The sequence below is a fragment of the Anomaloglossus baeobatrachus genome, chromosome 6 (assembly GCF_048569485.1).
Source record: "Anomaloglossus baeobatrachus isolate aAnoBae1 chromosome 6, aAnoBae1.hap1, whole genome shotgun sequence".
In the NCBI taxonomy this organism is placed as follows: domain Eukaryota; kingdom Metazoa; phylum Chordata; class Amphibia; order Anura; family Aromobatidae; genus Anomaloglossus; species Anomaloglossus baeobatrachus.
In genome coordinates, this window is record NC_134358.1 from 8,908,663 (window position 1) to 8,921,340 (window position 12,678).

At 50.8% G+C, this 12,678-nt stretch overlaps 1 long non-coding RNA gene across 1 annotated transcript in view; it reads right to left on the minus strand.

Annotated features, from left to right (window-relative positions):
* LOC142316926 (uncharacterized) overlaps window positions 1-2,992 on the minus strand; it is a 215,223-nt gene extending 212,231 nt beyond the window's left edge. The window contains exon 1 of the long non-coding RNA XR_012754640.1: window positions 2,933-2,992. This is a non-coding gene — a long non-coding RNA (uncharacterized LOC142316926). The remainder of the gene's footprint in view (window positions 1-2,932) is intronic.
* Window positions 2,993-12,678: the final 9,686 nt, after the last annotated feature.

Here is a 12,678-nt window from a genome sequence, read left to right on the forward strand (position 1 = left end):
GGGGAAAGGAAAAAGGGGGGGGGAAGGAAAAAGGGGGGGAAAGGAAAAGGGGGGGGAAAGGAAAAAGGGGGGGGAAAGGAAAAAGGGGGGAGGGGGGGGAAAGGAAAAAGGGGGGAGGGGGGGGGAAAGGAAAAAGGGGGAGGGGGGGGGAAAGGAAAAAGGGGGGAGGGGGGGGAAAGGAAAAAGGGGGGAGGGGGGGGGAAAGGAAAAAGGGGGGAGGGGGGGAAAGGAAAAAGGAGGGGGGGAAAGGAAAAAGGGGGGGGGGAAGGAAAAAGGGGGAGGGGAGGGGAAAGGATAAAGGGGGGAGAGGGAGGGGGAAAGGATAAAGAGGGGAGGGGGAAAGGATAAAGGGGGAGGGGGAAAGGATAAAGGGGGGAGGGGGAAAGGATAAAGGGGGGGGAGGGGGAAAGGATAAAGGGGGGAGGGGAGGGGGAAAGGATAAAGGGGGGAGGGGAGGGGGAAAGGATAAAGGGGGGAGGGAGGGGGAGGGGGAAAGGATAAAGGGGGGAGGGGGAAAGGATAAAGGGGGAGGGGAAAGGATAAAGGGGGGAGGGGGAAAGGATAAAGGGGGGGGGAGGGGGAAAGGATAAAGGGGGGAGGGGGAAAGGATAAAGGGGGGAGGGGGAAGGATAAAGGGGGGAGGGGAAAGGATAAAGGGGGGGAGGGGAGGGGAAGGATAAAGGGGGGGGGGGAAGGGGAGGGGGAAAGGATAAAGGGGGGAGGGGAGGGGGAAAGGATAAAAGGCGAAGAAAGGAAAAAAGGCGGGGGAAAGGAAGAAAGGGGGAAAGGAAGAAAGGGGGGAAAGGAAGAAAGGGGGGGAAAGGAAGAAAGGGGGGGAAAGGAAGAAAGGGGGGGAAAGGAAGAAAGGGGGGGAAAGGAAGAAAGGGGAGGGACAACTCAAAAGATACAACACCCCACAGCCCCCATGTTTCTTCAGTGCCCCCACACCAGTAATATCCCACAGCCCCTATGTTTCCCAGTGCCCCCCACACCAACACCCACATGTATCCCCAGTGCCTCCCACACCACTAACACCCACAGCCCCCATGTATCCCCAGTGCCCCCCACACCACTAACACCCCACAGCCCCCATGTATCCCCAGTGCCCCCCCACACCACTAACACCCCACAGCCCCCATGTATCCCCAGTGCCCCCCCACACCAACACCCCACAGCCCCCAGGTATCCCCAGTGCCTCCCACACCCCACAGCCCCCCATGTCCCAGTGCCCCCCACACCACTAACACCCCACAGCCCCCCCCCATGTATCCCCAGTGCCTCCCACACCACTAACACCCCACAGCCCCCCATTTATCCCCAGTGCCCCCACACCACTAACACCCCCACAGCCCCCCATGTATCTCCAGTGCCCCCCACACCACTAACACCCCACAGCCCCCCATGTATCTCCAGTGCCCCCCACACCACTATCACCCCACATCCCCCCCCATGTATCCCCAGTGCCTCCCACACCACTATCACCCCCACATCCCCCCCATGTATCCCCAGTGCCTCCCACACCACTAACACCCCACAGCCCCCCCCCCCATGTATCCCCAGTGCCCCCCACACCACTAACACCCCACAGCCCCCCTATGTATCCCCAGTGCCCCCCACACCACTAACACCCCACAGCCCCCCATGTATCCCCAGTGCCTCCCACACCACTAACACCCCACAGCCCCCCCCCCCCATGTATCCCCAGTGCCCCCCACACCACTAACACCCCACAGCCCCCTATGTATCCCCAGTGCCCCCCACACCACTAACACCCCACAGCCCCCCATGTATCCCCAGTGCCCCCCCACACCACAGCCCCCCCCATGTATCCCCAGTGCCTCCCACACCACTAACACCCCACAGCCCCCCCCATGTATCCCCAGTGCCTCCCACACCACTATCACCCCACAGCCCCCCCCATGTATCCCCAGTGCCTCCCACACCACTAACACCCCACAGCCCCCCCCCCATGTATCCCCAGTGCCCCCCACACCACTAACACCCCACAGCCCCCTATGTATCCCCAGTGCCCCCCACACCACTAACACCCCACAGACCCCCCATGTATCCCCAGTGCCTCCCACACCACTAACACCCCACAGCCCCCCCCCATGTATCCCCAGTGCCCCCCACACCACTAACACCCCACAGCCCCCTATGTATCCCCAGTGCCCCCCACACCACTAACACCCCACAGCCCCATGTATCCCCAGTGCCCCCCACACCACTAACACCCCACAGCCCCCCCATGTATCCCCAGTGCCTCCCACACCACTAACACCCCACAGCCCCCCCCCATGTATCCCCAGTGCCCCCCACACCACTAACACCCCACAGCCCCCTATGTATCCCCAGTGCCCCCCACACCACTAACACCCCACAGCCCCATGTATCCCCAGTGCCCCCCACACCACTAACACCCCACAGCCCCCCCATGTATCCCCAGTGCCTCCCACACCACTAACACCCCACAGCCCCCCCCATGTATCCCCAGTGCCCCCCACACCACTAACACCCCACAGCCTCCCATGTATCCCCAGTGCCCCCCACACCACTAACACCCCACAGCCTCCCATGTATCCCCAGTGCCTCCCACACCACTAACTCCCCACAGCCCCCCCATGTATCCCCAGTGCCCCCCACACCACTAACACCCCACAGCCCCATGTATCCCCAGTGCCCCCCACACCACTAACACCCCACAGCCCCCCATGTATCCCCAGTGCCTCCCACAGCCCCCCCCATGTATCCCCAGTGCCTCCCACACCACTAACACCCCACAGCCCCCCCATGTATCTCCAGTGCCTCCCACACCACTAACACCCCACAGCCCCCCCCATATATCCCCAGTGCCTCCCACACCACTAACACCCCACAGCCCCCCCCCCATGTATCCCCAGTGCCTCCCACACCACTATCACGCAGCCATTACCTCTTTCCTCCGCTGAGTGGGCGGAGCTGCGCAGTGCGTGGGATGAGCGCCCGTTGTCATGCTCTCACGCGTTGTTAGGGGGCGGGGCCTCAGCCATGTGTAGTATATAAGGAGGAGTGAGGCGGGCGCCGCTAGGATTGCCGGGAGTTGTAGTTCTCGGTAGCGCTGTGATGGATTCCTGTCAGACTGTGCGGGGCTTTATTTTTTCCTCGTCCCATTTATCTTCTTTGATGGAAAAATGCTTGAGTTTCTGGGAGAATATATTGCGCTGCACACAGCGGCCATGTAACAGAGAATCCGGCTGATGAGGGGCGATAGTTGTGGCCGAAGGACGGACCCCGGATGTCCCGGCGTGGACTTGGTGGGATGCTAAGGATTGGGGCTGCCTCTTGTGCGCTCGGCGGGGAGAGGAGTGGGTTTGTCCTGTGTGGGCTTGCACCCTCTCTGTCTCCAGGCATGGCAAAGTAGGAGTGGGCTTACCCCATGTGGCCTTGTCCCGGGTGGGCTTGCACCCTGTGGGCATGGCGGGCTAGGAGTGGGCCCTGTCACTTTTGGGCACGGTGGGCTAGGAGTGGGCTTGTTTTCTGTGGGACCTGTCCCGGGTGGGCTTGCACCCTGTGGGCATGGCGGGCTAGGAGTGGGCTTGCCTCATGTGGGACCTGTCCTCGGTGGGCTTGCACCCTGTGGGCATGGCGGGCTAGGAGTGGGCTTGGCTCATGTGGGACCTGTCCCGGGTGGGCTTGCACCCTGTGGGCTTGACAGGCTAGGAGTGGGCTTGCCTCATGTGGGACCTGTCCCGGGTGGGCTTGCACCCTGTGGGCTTGACGGGCTAGGAGTGGGCTTGCCTCATGTGGGACCTGTCCCGGGTGGGCTTGCACCCTGTGGGCTTGACGGGCTAGGAGTGGGCTTGCCTCATGTGGGACCTGTCCCGGGTGGGCTTGCACCCTGTGGGCTTGACGGGCTAGGAGTGGGCTTGCCTCATGTGGGACCTGTCCCGGGTGGGCTTGCACCCTGTGGGCTTGACGGGCTAGGAGTGGGCTTGCCTCATGTGGGACCTGTCCCGGGTGGGCTTGCACCCTGTGGGCTTGACGGGCTAGGAGTGGGCTTGCCTCATGTGGGACCTGTCCCGGGTGGGCTTGCACCCTGTGGTCTTGACGGGCTAGGAGTGGGCTTGCCTCATGTGGGACCTGTCCCGGGTGGGCTTGCACCCTGTGGGCTTGACGGGCTAGGAGTGGGCTTGCCTCATGTGGGACCTGTCCCGGGTGGGCTTGCACCCTGTGGTCTTGACGGGCTAGGAGTGGGCTCTGTCTTTTGTGGGCTTGTGCTGTGTGGGCTGGGAACCCCTGTAGGCCACATATTGCTGTTACCGAGTAGTGATGGTCTGTCCGGCTCTTTTTGGTGATCTTTTCCACATGGCTCCGCTCACCAAAAAGAGTCGGTTCTTTGGGATCATAAATGGATCCCTATTCAATGTGATCACAGCAGGACGACAAATCTTTGAGATGTTAAAAAGTACTTGAAACCCCGCCCACTTGCAGAGGAACAATACAAATGTAGAGTGGGCGTGGTTTTGCTTAGGTGGGTGGGATTTCATCCACCAAACACTGAAATTTGACGCCCAGTGAAAGCCATTGAGAGAATTTGGTGTCACTGGGGCCCCCTGCCATCGGTCACCGCCGGGAGCCGGAGCTTTGTGTCCTATTGGTGAAGACACGATGACTCGTCCTCATAAAGAGAACAGTTCATGTCAAACAAGTCCTTACTCAGGGATTCAATCTTTGCGTCGCTCTCCAGGTAGCGGCACATATTGTCCCGCATGTTACAGTCCTACAAGGCAGATTCAGACAGTCCTCATTCCACTGGTTTGGATCTTACTGGTCCTGTGTGTTCCAGCACAACCCAGCTCAGTGTTACGACTCATCTCGTGATGGTCACTTTCCCTTGCAGCGGCTCCATGTCCAGTCTCCTTACCGAGGTGCGGATCAGGGGTCCCATCACCATGGTCAAAGTAGATCCCTGCACTCTGTCGCTTGGGGAGAATCTATTTCTTCTTTGTTAAAATGAAGGATGGTGGACTACGGCCGTGCCTGGACTTGCGTGAGCTCAACCAGATAACGTTTCGTGGCCTGTATCCCCTGACACTCCTATAATCAGATTGTTGATGCTAAATGGTTCCCTAAACTAGATTTTAGTGGGGCCTATAATCTGATCCGGGTCAGACAGAGGGATGAGTGGAAGAAGGCATTCAATACGCCATAGGGGCACTTCGAAAATTTGGTGAAGCCATTCAGGTTAACCAACGTGTCTGCAGTATCCCGGCATTTTGCTAATGATGTGTTTTCTCATGTATTGGGGAAATTTACCTTGATAACATTCTCATATTCATGGGATTTTGGGTCTCATTTGGAACATGTCAGACAAGTATTACAAATTCTCAGAGTGAATAAACTGTACGCTAAGCTAGAAAAATGTCTTTGCCGTTCAGGAACTTCCATTTTTGGGGTACATTGTTTCTGTTAGGTTTTCGGATGTATCCCTCTAAATTAGAGGCTATTTTGAAATGGGAACGTCGGTGCTTAGTACTGATGTGGAAGCTGAAAATGCAGGGTTTAGGCTGAAGTCCAGGAGCAGAGACTGGTGCAGGTTAACGCGATCAGGCTGAGGTCCGGAGGCGGAGATTGGTGCAGGGTAACGGGATCAGGCTGAAGTCCAGAACTGGAGACTGGTGCAGGTTACTGGGATCAGGCTGGAGTGTGTGCTCAGAACGGTACTCAGGATCTGCAAGCAGAGACAGTTACACCAAGCACAGGCATAAAGGGACATGAACAACTAGTACAAGAGACAAGCTACAGGGACACGTTGAACAAGCCCTGGCCATGGGAGTAGCAAGTCTTAAATACCCAAGGTTACTTATTAGTGATATTCCGGACCGCTGTGCTGGCCCTTTAAGTCAAGGAGAGTGCACGCGCGCCCCCTAGTGTGCATGTGTGAGGGCCGCAATCCCGAAGTCAGAGCAGAGACCACAGGAGGACAGGCAGGACGCTGGGGCGCAGGTGGCTGCAGTGAGTGAGCGGGGCTGGGACCGACGGGGAAAAGGTATGGACGGGGTAGCAGGAGAGCGGGCTCGGTGGGGAGCAGGGACCCCAGGGGTTGGAGCGATGGGTGGTGAGCGGCGCGGTTGGACCGGGAGCGTGACAGTCTTTGGGTTCTTAGTGAGCATCATGATTTGTTAAAGACAGGACCTAAATGATCCCTTTATGGATCTGACCGCTGTTCCAAATTAAAATGTCATGTGTGCACGCGAGAAAGAATAACAATTAATTGAATCAATTATGACTCTTCCTCTCACGACAAATGCTGAGGCAAGACTGAAGTCATTATTCTTGGACAGCTAGACCACGAAGTAAAGGGGTGTAAACAAAAGTTTTAGTCCAATCAAGTATCGTAGGTCGGGGCTTCATGACGTAGAGAGATCTGCACATCCTCCTTGGATTGGTCAGTCCAGGCTCCAGGAATTTCTTTGTTCATCTGTCCCGGGTGCAAACAGGATATGGCAGCCATCTTGAAAAATACATGTGCTGGTATATACTGTGTCCAAGGATAATACACTGAATATGCAATATATATATATATGTTAGTAAAAAAAAGAACAAAGACATGCATAAATATGTGTGTTAGTTTACATCTTACTAAACTATGTACCTGAGTCTATGAAATGGCTGAATTAAGTATTTCTGGTTACTTAATTCTTATCCTCAACAGATTCTGTTTTGGCTAGTCACCCTTGAGTTAAATGTACTTTTGATCTCGTATTACGTCGCTTTTGGTGGCCCAGAATCTGGAGGGATGTGGTATCCTCTGTGTCTACCTGTGAGCACTGAAAGGCTTCTCACTCTTGTCCTTCCAGATGTTTGCAGCCTTTGAGTGCTCCTAGCCAACCGTGGACAGACATTTCCATGGACTTTACCCTTCTCGCTTGGTAATACGGTGGTGGTGGTGGATAGGTTTTGTAAGTTGACACATTTTATCACCTTACCGTAGTTACCTAATGCTAAGTCTTTAGCCCAGGGGTTTGTACGTGAGGTTGTCAGACTCCATGGAGTCCCTTCTAATATTGTTTCTGATAGAGGAACGCAGTTTATTTCCAACTTTTGGAGGCTTTCTACTCTCGGTTAGGGATTAAACTCTCATTCATTGGCGTTCCATCCACAGTCTAATGGGCAAAAGGAACTCATGAATCAAAATTTAGAGCAGTCTGTGCATTGTTTTGATTCAGATAATCAGGAGGAGTGGTCCACGTTCCTTCTCTGGCCGAGTTTGTCATCAATAATTGCTGCCATGAATCTTCTGGTGTAATATATTACACCAGAAGATTCATGGCAGCAATTATTGATGACAACTTCGGCCAGAGAAGGAATGTGGACCACTCCTCCTGATTATCTGAATCAAGACTAATATATATATATATATATATATATATATATATATATATATATATATATATATATATATATATATATATATATATATATATATATATACACAGTTAGGTCCAGAAATATTTGGACAGTGACACAAGTTTTGTTATTTTAGCTGTTTACAAAAACATGTTCAGAAATACAATTATATATATATATAATATGGGCTGAAAGTGCACACTCCCAGCTGCAATATGAGATTTTCACATCCAAATCGGAGAAAGGGTTTAGGAATCATAGCTCTGTAATGCATAGCCTCCTCTTTTTCAAGGGACCAAAAGTAATTGGACAAGGGACTCTAAGGGCTGCAATTAACTCTGAAGGCGTCTCCCTCGTTAACCTGTAATCAATGAAGTAGTTAAAAGGTCTGGGGTTGATTACAGGTGTGTGGTTTTGCATTTGGAAGCTGTTGCTGTGACCAGACAACATGCGGTCTAAGGAACTCTCAATTGAGGTGAAGCAGAACATCTTGAGGCTGAAAAAAAAGAAAAAATCCATCAGAGAGATAGCAGACATGCTTGGAGTAGCAAAATCAACAGTCGGGTACATTCTGAGAAAAAAGGAATTGACTGGTGAGCTTGGGAACTCAAAAAGGCCTGGGCGTCCACGGATGACAACAGTGGTGGATGATCGCTGCATACTTTCTTTGGTGAAGAAGAACCCGTTCACAACATCAACTGAAGTCCAGAACACTCTCAGTGAAGTAGGTGTATCTGTCTCTAAGTCAACAGTAAAGAGAAGACTCCATGAAAGTAAATACAAAGGGTTCACATCTAGATGCAAACCATTCATCAATTCCAAAAATAGACAGGCCAGAGTTACATTTGCTGGAAAACACCTCATGAAGCCAGCTCAGTTCTGGAAAAGTATTCTATGGACAGATGAGACCAAGATCAACCTGTACCAGAATGATGGGAAGAAAAAAGTGTGGAGAAGAAAGGGAACGGCACATGATCCAAGGCACACCACATCCTCTGTAAAACATGGTGGAGGCAACGTGATGGCATGGGCATGCATGGCTTTCAATGGCACTGGGTCACTTGTGTTTATTGATGACATAACAGCAGACAAGAGTAGCCGGATGAATTCTGAAGTGTACGGGGATATACTTTCAGCCCAGATTCAGCCAAATGCCGCAAAGTTGATCGGACGGCGCTTCATAGTACAGATGGACAATGACCCCAAGCATACAGCCAAAGCTACCCAGGAGTTCATGAGTGCAAAAGAGTGGAACATTCTGCAATGGCCAAGTCAATCACCAGATCTTAACCCAATTGAGCATGCATTTCACTTGCTCAAATCCAGACTTAAGACGGAAAGACCCACAAACAAGCAAGACCTGAAGGCTGCGGCAGTAAAGGCCTGGCAAAGCATTAAGAAGGAGGAAACCCAGCGTTTGGTGATGTCCATGGGTTCCAGACTTAAGGCAGTGATTGCCTCCAAAGGATTCGCAACAAAATATTGAAAATAAAAATATTTTGTTTGGGTTTGGTTTATTTGTCCAATTACTTTTGACCTCCTAAAATGTGGAGTGTTTGTAAAGAAATGTGACAATTCCTACAATTTCTATCAGATATTTTTGTTCAAACCTTCAAATTAAACGTTACAATCTGCACTTGAATTCTGTTGTAGAGGTTTCATTTCAAATCCAATGTGGTGGCATGCAGAGCCCAACTCGCGAAAATTGTGTCACTGTCCAAATATTTCTGGACCTAACTGTATAAATTATTTTTGTTTATTTTTTGTCTATTGTTGGTGCCCCAGTTCTGTATGTTTCAGAAGGGGCACGGCCTGGGGGAACCAGGGAAGGACCTATATGTCTCAGCACTATTGTCTACATGGGAGAAGGTTCAGCAGCATTTGCGTGACATGGGTCTAAGTATAAGTGTGCGACTGACTGTAGACGTGTGTCTGCTCCGGACCTGTGTGTGGGTGATCGTGTGCTTATCTACAAGAAATGTTAAGCTTAAGATACCTTCACTGAAGTTAGGACCTTGGTTTATTGGTCCTTTCAGAATCGCTGTAGTCATTAATCCGCTGGCTTTCCACCTGGTGTTACAGGCATCTTGCAAGAGTCATAATGTTTTCCATAAATCCATGTTAAAGACCTTTGTAGGGTCGTGGACCCCTCTTCCCTTGCCTCCGGTCTTAGATACCTGAAATTCCAATGACCCATCGACTAAGATCATTGATTCTCATTTCGGTCGACATTTATTACGTATTTGGTTTATTAGTGAGGTTATGGTCCTGAGGAGGGGACTGGGGTACCAGCCTCAGATATCCATATGGAGCGTCATTTCATCGTCTCCATCTAGGGAGACTGGATCCTGAGGATCCAGAGGCCTCTCTTAGAGGAAGAGTTACTGTCACACAGTTTTGCTGAAACTTCGCCGATTGTCATGGTTGCGTAGTTCACATTGCAGATTCTGATACTCCCCCTGATTGGTTTCTCTGGTGTCTGGGACGAACAAAGGCAGACTTGGGCGTTGATCTGCTGTGTGCTGATTCATAGGTAAGCTAGCAAGAGTTAATCTCTGCTAGTCTGCTTGGTAGGCTCCTTTGATCATATGTAGTGGGAAAACCAATCACATCTGCTTCCCTCCTATTTATGCTGGATGAAATCTTCTACCCATGCCAGCTATAGTTTAGTCTTTGTGATTTCAGCTCTCCAGGCCACTCATTTATTTTTTATTTGAAATTAAACAACCAAGATGCAATTGTAATGGAAACTTTCAGGTTTAATTAATGCGGTTTAGGAATTGCAGCCATTTTACCTCCTCCGTTCAGGGATTCAAAAGTAATTGGACAAAGTAACTTTCAAATAAATAATATGTTCATTTTTAACCCTTTGTAGAGAATCCTTTGCAGGAATGACTAAAGTCTGTCAGCCATGGATGTCTCCATCACTGGTGTCCTCGTTGTGAGGCTTTGCCTCCTTTACCTCGGTGACTTGAGTTGTCATTTGTTTGTGGTTCTTTCTCCTTAAGTTTTGTCTTAATCCTGTGAAATGCAGCTCGATGGGGCTGAGATCTGGTGAGGACTCGGCCATTACACTCCTTTGCTTTCACAGGATGTTTTGTGTCATCATCCATCTGTCTGTGAAGCGCTGTCCAATCAATGATGCATTTTGTTGAATCTGAGCTTAAAGTCTCTTCCTGTACACTTCAGGATTCATCCGGTCGCTTCTGTCTTCAGTCCCATCATCAATAACCACTAGTGCCCCAGGGCCATTGTTAGCCCTGCATGCCCAACGTACTCTCATGGCCGGACCGCGTCCTTCCCCTGCCGTCCACTTATGCTGTTGTCCCCTCCTCCCCCAGGATCTATACACACAACACAGGCTCCCCAGAAATGCATTTTGGGCGTGCGCGCACACTGGCCTTCCTTTTAAAGGGCTGACATGCCATTTCCCAGAAATGCCTCTCAGCCTATGGGTGAGAGGCACTATGTATCGTGTTTTTCCAAAAATAAGACAGTCTTATATTTTTTTTTGCCCTTTTTTTTGCCCCCCAAAAAAGCACTAGGGCTTATTTTTGAAGGAGGTCTTATTCTTGGAGAAACATGGTTGGGGGTAAGTTTACCCCCCAAAAAACCAGAACCCCCTCCCCCCCACTTCCCAGGAGACTCATACTCACCTGACCCGGATGTCTGTGTGGTTCCCAGGTCCTCCTGTGATCTCCTCCGGTGGTTGCTGTACGCCGCTCTCCCCTGCTGCTGGCTGACACACACAGCCCAATCACACACACACACACACAGCAAATCACAAACACACACAGCAAATCACACACACAAAGCAAATCACACACACAGCCGATCGCAGGCATACACAGCCGATCGCAGAAAAACAGCCGAACGCAGAAAAACACAGCAGATCACAAACACACAGCCGATCGCACACACACACAGCCGATCGCACACATCACATCACATCCAGCGCTTATGGCCGCAGGGAATGATGAGAGCAAGTCACGTGTCCCGCCGCAGGTCCTGTTTGTTGCACTCCACTGCACTGCCTCTCAGGATTCTGCCGGCGAGAAGAGATCGGTGTCGCTGGATGAGGTGAGTGTGTATGCGATCCGATGTGTGTGCGATCCGATGTTTGTGTGTGTGATTTGATGTTTGCGTGTGATCCGATGTTTGTGTGTGCGATCTGCTTATGTGTGCGATCTGCTTATGTGTGCGATCTGATGTTTGTGTGTGAGATCTGGTGTGTGAGTGAGATCTGGTGTGTGAGTGAGTGTGTGTGTGCTGATGTGTGCCGGTGTGTGATCACTGCAGGTCCTGCCGCTCAGTGTCTGGTGAGTGTAATTGCCGGGTGCCGCTGTCTATAAGTGTCCTGCAGTATCTGTAACCTTTTTTAGCTGCACAGACACTTCATTATTGATCCGGGACTAGGGCTTATTTTTGGGGGAGGGCTTATTTTTGGAAAAACACAGTATGTAAGGCACCCTCCCACTAGAGGAGGGGCCTGCACAACTCTCCTAGTTAGTCCTTCAGTCTGCAGGCTAGTTGTCAGGTCCTGTGCTGTGGTTCTGTCACCTGTACCCATCTTCCCATACCACTGACTGCCTCTCCATTATGCTCTATACCAGTGTTTCTCAACTCCAGTCCTCAAGACCCACCAACAGATCATGTTTTCAGGTTTTCCTCAATCAGGTTTTCAGGATTTCCTTAATGTTGCACAGGTGATGGAATTATTCCCTGTCTAACATTGAGGAAAACCTGAAAACATGATCTGTTGGTGGGTCTTGAGGACTGGAGTTGAGAAACACTGCTCTATACTGTAGTACTGTTCTTGGGATTTCTACTTTGCACAAAGTAAATCTACCCAACTTGAAACTGCTCCCAAAAAATGGATAATTTTTTGACGGCTGACGCTGTTTCCTCTTCACATTCCAAACACCAAACCTATTGTTTGTCCAAAAAAACGACCACTTTATAAAAACTAATCAAAGCCAATGCTCCTACTTATTCCAAACATGAAACATGAAACCTGTTGCTGATCCTTAAAGAGATAATTCCTGGAGTGAATTTTAAAAAGCCATTGCTTCTTAAACAATTCCGAGTATTGCCGGGATTTGCTTCAAGAAGAAAAGGTCATTCTGAGAATTCTTTTCTTATTTGGAAAAGCATAAAAAGTCCAATTAGATATTGACCAGGTTCTTTCTTACCAATGGTTAATGATGGTCATTCATGTAGAAGTCAGTTTGCCCTTACTCAGTCTGTTTTGGAGTTAAAGAATTTGAGTGTGTCCGGATACAGTCCGGG